Source organism: Hypanus sabinus, chromosome 9 (genome assembly GCF_030144855.1).
Source record: "Hypanus sabinus isolate sHypSab1 chromosome 9, sHypSab1.hap1, whole genome shotgun sequence".
Taxonomy (NCBI): Eukaryota; Metazoa; Chordata; class Chondrichthyes; order Myliobatiformes; family Dasyatidae; genus Hypanus; species Hypanus sabinus.
Window position 1 is genome coordinate 158,170,590 of NC_082714.1, and position 12,167 is coordinate 158,182,756.

General features: G+C 43.6%; 1 protein-coding gene across 2 annotated transcripts in view; it reads left to right on the forward strand.

Moving 5' to 3' along the window:
- The first annotated feature begins 11,512 nt into the window (after positions 1–11,512).
- Positions 11,513–12,167, forward strand: part of LOC132399960 (casein kinase II subunit alpha) — a 123,592-nt gene continuing 122,937 nt past the window's right edge. For both annotated transcript variants that reach the window (XM_059980940.1, XM_059980939.1), the window contains exon 1: positions 11,513–11,816. The gene's annotated coding sequence lies outside the window, so the exon portion shown is untranslated. The remainder of the gene's footprint in view (positions 11,817–12,167) is intronic.

Consider the following 12,167-nt stretch of genomic DNA (forward strand, 5'->3'; position numbering starts at 1 on the left):
ATTAGAGTGGGTGACTGGTGGGCATATTGCCACCAGAGGTATGACAGCACTTGAGGGCTGTCATTGGACTGTGTAGATCATTGACACAAATGATGCATTTCTTTGTATATTTCAAGGTGTGTAGAACTCATCTTTAAACAACACAACATAAACAACAATTCACAACAGCAGCAAAAAAAACCCTTTCATCCCTCCCTCTCCGCCATACATGCAGGCCTCTGACACCAAGAGAGGCCACCTCTGAAGCCCTTGGCCCTGAACCCTCAATTTTGTAGATATTCCATCTCCTTCCCTTTTTCTCCTGCCACCCTTGTTGACCTTCTTTCCCCGGGTATTGGGGGTGTCTTACTTCCACTATTTATGAGCTCTAATGAGAGCAATGTGGGTATTACAGGCCCTGTCACAGATAGTGCAGGAGGTGGGTAAGCAGGTAGTTTGTGTGGTTGTCTATTTCTTCTGCTGCTGATGAAGGGCTTCTTCATGCTCCCTTGCAAGGCCTTGAAGTGCTCATACTATCTTGAATGCTCCTGAGCCATTTCAATCTGTCATGGCCCAAAAATTCCCAGGAGACGGTGGGGTTGTTGAGCTTCGATAAGCCCATAAGATTTGGCCCATCAAGTGTGCTCCACTACTTCATCATGGCTGATCCAATTTCGCTCTCAGCCCCAATCTCCTGCCTTCTCCCCATATTCCAGCAACTATCTAATCAGCCAATCATGCCCTGACCCATCAGCAATCTATCAACCTCTGCCTTAAACATACTGTACATACAGACTTGGCCTCCACAGCTGCCTGTGGCAAAGAATCCCACAGATTCACCACTCTCTGGCTGAAGGAATACCTCCTCATCTCACTTTTAAAAGGACACCTCTCTATTCTGAGGCTGTCTCCTCGGGTTTCAGACTCTCCCAGCAAGAAAGATCTTTGTATCTTTTACTTATTCACGCAGTGTTCATCTCCCAACACAGAGCTTGGAAACCGTGACTGAGAAGGACATGGCCAGCCTTACGTAGCCAACTAAAAGTAACTAGGAGTGTTTGATGGTTCTGGACCAGTACTCGTGGGAAGTTAGAAGAATAAGGGGGGGAACTCATTGAAGATTGAAAGGCCAAGATAGAGTGGATGTGAAGAGGATGTTTTCTATAGTGGAAGAGTCTATGACCAGAGGGCACAAACTCCGAATAGAAGGATATCCATTTAGAATAGAGAGGAGAAGAATTTCTTTAGCTAGAGAGTGGTGAATCTGTGGAATTGATTGTCATTGGTGACTGTGGAGGCCAAGTCATTGCAAATATTTGAAGTGAAAGGTTGATAGGTTTTTGATGAGTCAAGGCTATGGGGAAGCAGGCAGGAGAATGGGGTTGAAAGGGAAATCGATCATGATGGAATGGTGAAGCAGACATGATGGGCCAAATGGCCTAATTCTACTCTGTATTTTGGTCTTATGGAAAAATGATGTGCAATAGAACCCCCCCCAAAAAAAAAACATATGTAAAGAATGACAAGCAACCAATGTTCAAAAGAAGACTAACTGCAAACAAAAACAGTACTGAAAACATGTGTTGTAAAAAGTTCTTGAAAGTGAGTCCATAAGTCACAGCACCTATTCAGAGTAGAGGTGTGTGAAGTTACCCATATCAGTTCAGGAGCCTGATGGTTGTAGAGTAGTGAACCTTTATCTTGGCTCGAAACTTTGACAGCTCATTCCCATTCATAGATGCTGCCTGATTTGAGTTCCTCCAGCATTTTTTTTTGTGTCTTGTACCTGATTTCCAGCATCTGCAGAATTTCTTGTGTCTCTTCTATTCAGGTTATTTTGATAAAACCTGAAAATGTATGTCAACTCAAACGATCTAAACATGTGGAGATGTGATGAATTACGAACGGCCCTTATGCGCTTGGTATGAAAGAATGAATCTAGAAAACGGGGATGCGATTTCACTGAAGCATAAAATTCTTAGAGGGCTTGGCAGCGAAATGCGGGATGCCTTTGCTGATTGGGGTGACTCAAAGTGGTTGGGAGGTGGTTCACAGACAAAGAATAAATGGTCAGCCATTCATGACTGAGCTGAGAATTGCCTTTCCACCGGGGCAGTAAATAGTTGGCATTTATATCCTGTGAGGGCTTGGTCTCTTAATATATTCAAGTAAGAGACTGATAGATCTGATAGAATGTGAGAGAGGATAGCGAGAGGAAGAGTAAAAGACAGATGGGGACTACACGGTTCCGGAATATTAAGTGTGTAGTAGAGGAAGGTGGGGCGGAACAAGTGATGAGGAGGACACATGTACAGAGGGATGGTCTGACGGAACATGGAGTTAAATGTGCAGAAAGAATAAGTAAATGTAGGAAGGGCAACAAAGTTCTAGGGGCGTATAGCCCGATGGGAGTTCAGGGAGCTGGGTTAAGCACAATAGGCAGCGATTCAAACAGAGAGAGGAGAAATGGGCTACAAATTCTATATCTGAATGCATGAAGTGTCAGAAATAAGGCGGATGAGCTTGAAGCTCAGGTGCGAATGGGTAACTATGATGTTGTTGGGATAATGGAGACATGGCTGCAGGGAGATCAGACCTGGGAAATGAATGTACAAGGGTATACGTGCTATTGTTGGGGCAGAAATGTGCGCAGAGAGGGTGGGGTGGCCCTGTTGGTGAGGAATGAGATTCAGTCCTTTGCAAGGGGGGACATAGGATCAGGAGAAGTAGAGTCTGTGTGGATAGAACTGAGGAACAGTAAGGGCAAAAGGACCCAAATGGGTGTTGTCTACAGGCCACCAAACAGTAGCATGGATATTGGGTGCAAGTTGAATAGGGAGTTAACATTGGCATGTGGCAAAGGTAATGTCGCAGTAGTTATGGGGGATTTCAACATGCAGGTGAACTGGGAGAATCAGGTTGGTGCTGGACCCCAGGATAGGGAGTTTGTAGAGTGCCTACGGGATGCATTCTTGGAACAGCTTGTAGGAGAGCCAACCAGGGACAAGACTATTCTGGATTTAGTGTTATGTAATGAACAGGATTTGATAAGCAATCTTGAAGTAAAGGAGCCATTAGGAGGTAGTGATCATAATATGATAAGTTTTTATCTGCAATTTGAGAAGGATAAGGGCAGCTGAAAGGTGTCAGTGTTGCAGTTGAACAGGGGAAACTATGGAGCCATGAGGGAGGAGCTGGCCAAAGTTGACTGGACAGATATCCTAGCAGAAAAGACAGTGGAACAGCAATGGCAGGTATTCTTGGGAATAATGCACAAGGTGCAAAATCAGTTCATCCCCCGGAAAAGGAAGGATTCAAAGGGGGGAAAGGGGCCACAGTGGTTGACAAAGGAAGTCAGAGATTGCATAGCATTAAAAAAAAAGGAAATATGACAGAGCTAAGGTGAGTGGGAGGACAGATGATTGGGAAGTTTTTAAGGAACAACAGAACTTAACTAAAAAGGCAATACGGGGAGAAAAAATGAAGTATGAATGCAAGCTAGCCAGGAATATAAAGGAGGATAGCAAAAGCTTTTTTAGGTATGTGAAGAGAAAGAAGATAGTTAGGAACAATGTTGGGCCCTTGAGGAATGAATTGGGTGAAATTATTACGGGAAACAGAAATGGCAGAAGAATTTAATAAGTACTTTAGATCTGTCTTCACTAAGAAAGACACAAGCAATTTCCCAGATGTATGGTTGGGCCAAGGACATAGGGTAACAGAGGGAATGAAACAGATTGACATTAGGAGGGAAATGGTGATGAATAGACTGATGGGACTGAAGGCTGACAAATCCCCAGGTCCAGATGGTCTGCACCCTAGGGTACTAAAGGAGGTGGCACTGGAAATTGCAGATGCATTGGTAATCATTTTCCAATGTTCCTTAGATTCAGGATCAGTTCCTGAAGATTGGAGAATGGCTAATGTTATACCACTTTTTAAAAAGGAGGGAGGGAGAAAACAGAGAACTATCGACCTGTCAGCCTGACATCGGTGGTGGGGAAGATGCTAGAGTCCATTATTAAGGATAAAATAGTGGCATATCTAGATAGCAGTGATAGGATTGGGCCGAGCCAGCATGGATTTGCCAAGGGTAAATCATGCTTGACTAATCTGTTGGAGTTTTTCGAGGATGTAACCAGGAAGTTAGATGGGGGAGATCCAGTGGATGTAGTGTACCTCGATTTTCAGAAGGCATTTGATAAGGTCCCACATGGGAGATTGGTGGGTAAAATCAAAGCTCATGGCATTGGGGGGAAGACATTGACATGGATAGAAAACTGATTGGCAGATAGAAAGCAAAGGGTAGCGGTGAATGGGTGTTTCCCGGAATGGCAGGTGGTGACTAGTGGAGTGCCACAGGGCTCGGTATTGGGACCACAGATGTTTATGATTTACATCAACGATTTAGATGAAGGCATTGAGAATAACATCATGGAATGTTGGCCTTTATTACAAAGGGAATTGAGTACAAGAGCAAAGAAATCCTCTTGCATTTGTACAGAGCCCTGGTGAGACCACACCTGGAGTATTGTGTACAGTTTTGGTCTCCAGGGTTAAGGAAGGACATCCTGGCTATAGAGGAAGTGCAGCGTAGATTCACAAGGTTAATTCCTGGGATGTCTGGACTGTCTTACGCAGAAAGGTTAGAGAGACTGGGCTTGTACATGCTGGAATTAAGGAGATTGAGAGGGGATCTGATTGAAACATATAAGATTATTAAGGGATTGGACAAGGTAGAGGCAGGAAATATGTTCCAGATGCTGGGAGAGTCCAGTACCAGAGGGCATGGCTTGAGAATAAGGGGTAGGTCATTTAGGACAGAGTTAAGGAAAAACTTCTTCTCCCAGAGAGTTGTGGGGGTGTGGAATGCATTGCCTCGGAAGGTAGTGGAGGCCAATTCTCTGGCTGCTTTCAAGAAGGAGCTAGATAGATATCTGGTGGATAGGGGAATCAAGGGATATGGGGACAAGGCAGGAACCGGGTATTGATAGTAGATGATCAGCCATGATCTCAGAATGGTGGTGCAGGCTCGAAGGGCCGAATGGTCTACTTCTGCACCTATTGTCTATTGTCTATTGTCTATTATCTTTGGATATTGATGTACCTGAGGGATAATGGGGCATTACAGGCAAATGGCACTAAGGTGAAAAGATCCACTCTGATTTTATTGCAAGGCCGAGTAGATAAAAGAGGTTCAAAGGCCTGCTCCTGCTCATGTTGGTCAGAAACCATCTGGCTTGGATTTAAACTCTGAACTGATTCCACGACCTAAGACTGACTTTCAAGGAATCTCTACAATTCATGTTCTTAGTATGTTTTTAATGAGACAGTTTGTCTTCTTTTGCACACATAATTTCTTATAAATTCTAATGTATTTCTTTATATTTTCTGCAAATGCCCGCAAGAAATTGAATCTCAAGTAACATATACACACTTTGATAATAAATTTACTTTGAATTTTAAAGTAGTTGAGACGGAAGGGAGAAAGAACTGGGGAACTGGGAAGACATTTTTCGCCTGGTATATGTTTAGGGATTTGAAACATTGCCTGAAAGCTCGAAAGGGACAAAAACAGTTTACCTCACCTGGATGTGCACTTAAAGATCTTACTATGACATTCCAAAACTAAAGACCAGTGCGGAGTGGGAATAAAGGAGTCCTTGTCTGATTGGCTGTCAATGACTAGCGGTGTTCCACAGGGGCTGATGCTGGGACTGCTTCTTTTCACAGTATATGTCAATGATTGGATGATGGAGTTGATGGATTTGTGGCCAAATTTGCAGGCAATATGAAGACAGGTGGAGGTACAGACAATGTTGAGAAAACAAGGTATCTACAGAAGGACTTAGATAAGGAGAATGGGCAAAGATGTGGCAGATGGGATACAGTGTAGTGAAGTGTATGGTCGTGCACTTTGGTAGAAGGAATAAAGATGTAGCCTGTTTTCTAATTCAGAAGACAGAGGTGCAAAGGGACCTTTTGGAATGAGGTCTCCTTTTGGATTGAATGATCTCTCACTTGGTTGTCTCTGAGGGAGTTTGGTGAGCTTTGGTGTGAAGTTTGCAGCCTGGAGGGCTAGTAGTCTGGAGAGAGGGTGTGAGCCATTATTGTCTCTATTGCTTCTCTCTGATTGAGGTGTCGAGGGTGTGAGCCCATGATCGACTCCATTGCTTCCCTCTGATTGAGGTGTTGAGGGTGTGAGCCAACAATCAACTCCATTGCTTTGCTCTGATTGAGAGGTAAAGGGAGGTTGATGAGAATGAGAGTGGAGGACAGGTAAGTGTTTGATGCCATATATCTGTGTTTGACTGTGTCTCCCTCTCCCTCTGGCTGGCTGCTGTCAGGGTAAAGTGCAGGGATCTTGTCTTCCAAGCTGCAAGGATTGATCGGAGAGGCTGTGGACTCATTCTGGGGGATTTTGAGGTTCTTGATACATGTGTTCCTGGATTCTGATGACTCAACTGTTTTTGAGTGGCTTGATCGGAGCGATTGATACAGATTAGGGCGTTTCAGTGAAGGATACCCATGTGGCCTGCACTGGCTAGCGGCACTGCGCTGAACTGAACTAAACTGAATAACACTGGTTTGATCTTTGATATTCTGTGTGTTGTTCGTTCAGTTTTTACCATTTGTGTAATTTGTTTTTTTTTCTTCTTGATCAGGTTCTGTGGTGTGTCTCTGTTTCATGGCTGCCTGCGAGAAGACAAATCTCAGAGTTACATTCTGTATACATACTTTGATAATAAATGTACTTCGAACATTGGTATGCCACCAAAGGCTCCCGCAAGTTTCTAAAGATATACAGTGTAAACCACCCTGTATGGTTCTATCAATCTGTTAATATTCCCTCTTTTTTTTTACAGCTATGCATTGCACTGAGCAGGAAATTTTTACACAGCCTGAAAACTGTGTGGCATCTTAAATGTCTTTTTTTCTTTTATTAGGTGTATGCTATGAACATTTAAAATGAAAATAGAAAAATCACGTTCTTTTGATTTTATTTATTAATTGAAGGGTACAATGCTATGAACATTTAAAATGAAAATAGAAAAATCACGTTCTTTTGATTTTATTTATTAATTGAAGGGTACAACAAAAAATCTTTCATGTTTCGTAAACTTTTTCTAGTTGCGTCTAGATCCAGCTGTGCGGCAACAAAAGCTATGTGCATGGGAGCATTTCAGTTACTGCGAGGCCATGCACCTGTGCAGATTAGAGGGAACAGTGCAGTCTGGTAGGGAAGTGATTGTTGAGGAGAGTTGGTAAATGGAAGAAGGGAGAGTGGAATTACTGACAGACGTAGGAGGTGACAAAGGTCTGCAAATGATAGAATCCTGATAGGAGAGGGAGGTCGAGTGTGGAATCAAGTGAGGGAGGGAGGGCAGGTTCGAGAGGGGAACTGGTGGCAGAAGTGTGTGGGTAATGGGTGGATGGGATGAGAGTAGGAAGAAGTAGGTAGATCAGCAGGAGAGAGTAAAGGAAAATGGGAAAGCAGTTTACCAGAATTTGACATTGGGTTGTAGACTACCCAGGGGAAATATGAGGTGCTGTTCCTCGACACAAGAGGGGCTTTAGATGCTAAAATTCTGGATCAACAAGCTGGAGGATCTCAATGGGTCAGGCCACATCTACAAAGAAAACTATCAGTTGACATTTCAGGTTTAACAAGTCCCCCGTTAGTCGAGGTTGACTATGGATGTTGCATCCCAGCTGTCTCTGTGATACGCAAGACAGGGCAGCATGATAGGGAGAGCATGCCCATGTGGCAGGACCTTCTTCTCCACGTAGCTGATGAATCCAAAGGAACAGGAGAGACCGGTACAGTTTGGCACTGATGGCATCGCTGAAGTTGCCAGTCAGCATTGAACTCAACGTAGGACTACCTTAGGAACTCCAGTTTTGGATGTTTCCTCGGTGTTTATTCCCTAAGCCTTCCCCATGAATGGGTATAGCCACAAAGCAGCAGAGGTTCAAGGTCAGAGTCTTCCTTCTAGATGAGTGGCCAACCACGGCTGACCGAACCTGCAATAGGTGCCACCGAACAGGTGCAATACCTATTCGAACCGACTGGCTTTAAAGCACCAATAGCCTGTCTTTCCTTCTTCTCCTGTCAGTAGAAACGGTTCCACTTAGCTTAGTAGCTAAGCCACATGTGAAGGCCAGGAGCTGGACTTTATTGTCAGAAGCTATTTGAGATGCATGACATTGGGAGCATTTAATAGGTAGTGGGAGCTAGTCCCCATTACCACCCCTGGCTATAACAACCTTAAGGAACCAATACAGTAACATAACATTTATTATATTAAATAACTTTATGGATTTGTAAAGGTTACTTTATTTAAGAGGTTTAACAATTTGGTGACTTAAGGGTTAATTTTATTACATAAACACAGACATTGCTGCATGGAATATACTATGTTATATAAAGAGCATTAATCATTTTGATGTCTACAAAAAAGTGGTCAGTATAGGTTTAATCATTTGTGGTGGGTACAGAGATGTGTTTTATTTTACATAAAGGGAAATAAGAGGATGAAAGGATATTTAACAGTATATGTTTTGACAGTTTGGGAGGTGTTTTTAAGCATTCATACTGCTACAGATTTGCAAGGGCCTGATGATGACCTTTATTGTATTAAAAAGGATGCAGTCATTTGAGAGTTCAATAAGAATAATTCAAATTGAACTCCTATTAATACAAAATTTGTTGTCATAGTCAGAGGCACGATACATGGAAATGTGCCCTTCTGCCCTTCTGGTTCATGACAACCAAGATTCCCATTTGCCTGCATTTGGCCCATATCCCTCTACAACACCAGGGGGTTCCCAACTCTTTTTATGCCTTGGACCAATACCATTAACCAAGGGGTCTCTGGACCCCATGTTGGGATCAACCGGCTCTAAATCTTTCCTGCCTAAGTACACTTTGTATGTCATATGTACAAGAATATTAGTGCACAGGTGCAATAAAAATGTACTTACTTTGGCATTGGATGCACGTAGTATCTAATAAGAAGGATACACGGGGAGGGGGGGGGGGGAACAAACATATGCACAATTTTTACAAGAAAGTACAGCTAGAACCAAAAAAAAAATCATTGTAGTGCAGAGTGGTCCCAGTTTTGCTGTATTAAGGTGGTGATTTGGATTGCACAGGTTGGTTCAAAAACCAAATGGTTGAAAGGAAACCTGAGGGTCCAGAGCAAGGATTCCTAACCTGGGGTTGATGGACCACTTGCTTAATGGTATTGGTCCATGTCATGAAAACAGTTGAGCTAGAGGAACTTAATAGGTCAGGCTCATTCATAGGGGTAAATGGACAGTCAATGTTTTGGATCTGAACTCCAATCTGAAATGTTGACTGTCCATTTCCCCCTAGATGCTGCCTGACTGAAGTCCTCCCCCGCCTTTGTGTTTTGCTCTTGATTTCTAGCACCTTCAGTCTCTCATGCCTCCAAGTTCAAGGTCAAGTTTATTGTCATTTGCACAAGTACACGTATGATACAAAGTCCAAAAGCACGTAAGGGTAGCATGGTGGTGTAGTGGCTAGCACAACACTTTCAAGTGCTGGTGACCGGAGTTCAGTTCCCATCAGTGCCTGTAAAGAGTTCGGAGGTTCCTCCCATGACTGCATGGGTCTCCTCCAGATGCTCCAGTTTCCTCCTACAATCCAAAGACATACCGGTTGGTGTGTTACTTGATCACTGTAAATTGTGCTGTGATTGGGCTAGGATTAAACTGGGGGATTGCTGGGCAGAATGGCCCAAAGATTAATTCGCAATTTAAAAAAGATAGATAAATAATATCAGGCTTAAGAACAGCTTCTATCTGATTGTCATAAGTCTATTAAATGGTTCTCCTTTATGATAGGATAGAGTCCTAACCTCACAGCATGCCTCGTCATGGCCCTTGCACCTTATTATCTGGCTGCCCTATGCTCTCTCTGTAACTGTAGCCCTTTTCCATTGCATTAGATCAATGCACTGATGTGATGAAATGGATAAGTATGGATGGCATACAAAACAATGTTTTTCCCTATCTCAGTACATATGCCAATAATAAACCAATTCATTTTACCAATGTAATGGCTGTGATAAATATTGCAGGCATATTGTATCTGATAAGCAGCATAAAGGGAATCAGCTGTTCTTGAACCAGCCTGCACCACTCCAACCAAAGTCATTGCTGGGTTTATTGTCGTGTATGCAAGTGCACATTTGCAAGGAAAAGCTTTCTTGCAGCAACACTGCAGGCATGTAGCATCAGTTAAGCAGCAAGAAGGAAAGTAGCTGTCCTTGAACCAGCCTGCAAAATCCGAATCAAAATTGAGTTTATTGTCTGCATCATGGCCTGGAATATAAACACCAATTCCTTTGAGTGGGAACTATAAAAGGTAATGGATTCAGCCCATTATATTGCTGGTAAAGCCCTCCCAAGCACATCCACATGAAACACTGTAGTGGAAAAGCAGCATCCTTTATCAGAGATCCCCACCACTAAGGTTTATTTGTGCTGCTGCCATCAGATAGAAGGTACAAGAGCCCTCAGACTCGCACCACCAGGTTCAAGGCACTTATTACCCCTCAACAATTAGGATCTTGACTCCACTCACTCACCCATCTATTGAAATGTTCCCACAACCAATGAGCCCACTTTAAGGACACTTTATCTTGTTATCTCGTGTTCTCATTATTTATTGTTATTTATTTATGTATTTCATTTAGACAATTCATTCTCTTCTGCACTCTGGTTGATCTTTCACTGATCCTGTTATAGTTACTATTCTATAGATTTGCTGAGTATGCCCGCAGGAAAATGAATCTAATGCAATAATACAAGTTACTTTAAACTTTGCCATATTCTCTGTAGCTGTTACACGTTATTCTGCATTCTCATTGTTCTAGTTATTCTACCTCAATGCACTGTGTAATGATCTGATTTGTATCAACAAGATACGAGGCAAGCTTTTCACTGAATTTTGATTCACGTGATAATTTAAAATCAATTCCAATACAAGATATTCTTGAAGCAGACCCCTAATCAAAATTAAAGTCAAAATCAATGTTCAAGTTTAAATGTCATTCAACCGTACACGAACAGTCAAGAATACAGCCAAATGAAATAGTGGCAAGTTTATTGTCATATGCAGAGATACATGTATGCACAGATTCAATGTAAAATGTACAGGCAAAAAGCATCAGATAAGCAGCATGAAGGGAAGTAGCTATTCTTGAACCAAATTCCGCAATCCTAGTCAAAGTTAAAATCTTTGTCATATGGATATGGACAAGTACATGAATGTACAGCAGCATTTACAAGAAAAAAACGTAAATTAAACTAGATAGAAAACAATTTGAACAAAATAAAAATCACTACTATCTCTGCCTTGGAGCAGAAACGAACAAGAGAAAGATGGGGGGGGGGGGGGGAGGAGGAGGAGGGATTTGTGCAACAGGTTTTGTGTTCCCCCTGCCGGGCTGGTGAGCTGAGGTGTGTGCGGCGGACGGTGTTGGGCAGGGCACAGGCCGGCGCAGCCTCGTTGTGGCGTGGGGCTGGCGGGGGAAGCGCGGCGCCGCCATATTGCGGGCAGTCGGTGTTTTCGGCGCCGAGCCGGGCGGTTCGGAGTTAAAGGGGAGGCCGAGGCTGGTTGTGCTTATTGGGTGGGGGAGAGAAAGAGGAGAAAAAGGCATAACCGGAGAAGAGAGGAGGAAGAACCGAACTATATACACATACACGCACGTACAAAAAATTGCAAAAAAAGCCCCTACCACCCCCCCCCCCAAAGCAATTCCACCTGAAGAGAGAGCGAGAGAAAAATAAATTGGCGCTGGCAGGTGAGCGGACGGTGGGATAGCTGCGATGGGTGAGGGGAGTCTGTTGGTGGGGAGGTGGGATCGACGGCCTATGGCGGCGGTGGTGCTGGGGCGGGGTGTGGTGGTGGTGGGGGCTCTGATGTCCCCTCCTGGTATTGTGGGGGGGTTGGTTGCAAAACGAGGGATTTTGTAATATGAGGAGGGGAAAGAGGTGAGGGGATCTGTAATTCGGGTCTGGGGGGGGGTCTAATTCGGAGTGGAGGGGGTGTGTAGTACGGGGTGATAGGTCTGTAATGTAGGGAGGGTCTGTAATACGTGGGGAGGTGGTCTAATATCGCAGAGGTGTGCTGTACTACGTGGTCTGTAATATGT